Consider the following 348-nt stretch of genomic DNA (forward strand, 5'->3'; position numbering starts at 1 on the left):
TTAGCTTCAGCTGAACTTTAAAATACGTTTTTGCATTAAGAATGAGGACTGTGCTTGTCCCTCATTATAATTACATTAAGGGGGATCATCTCATGGCCAGTAACCGAAAACTGTTTGAATGTACATATGGGCATGTAAGCATGTGAAGCTATCCTTTAAAGATCAAATATTAGTACAAATGTAGAAATGAATTTCCTGTAAACCAAAGTCTCTCATTTCACTAATACTGAAGATGAAACATTGATCCTTAAAGCTCCTCTCTTATAGTTCTTTCTCCTTTGCTGCTGCTGATTATCATCCCAACCTCTTAGTGCTTTGACTATCCCACCTTTTATCCCCCCCCCCCCC

The sequence above is a fragment of the Morone saxatilis genome, unplaced genomic scaffold (assembly GCF_004916995.1).
Source record: "Morone saxatilis isolate NCDOM2014 unplaced genomic scaffold, NCSU_SB_2.0 Contig11, whole genome shotgun sequence".
Lineage (NCBI taxonomy): Eukaryota > Metazoa > Chordata > Actinopteri > Moronidae > Morone > Morone saxatilis.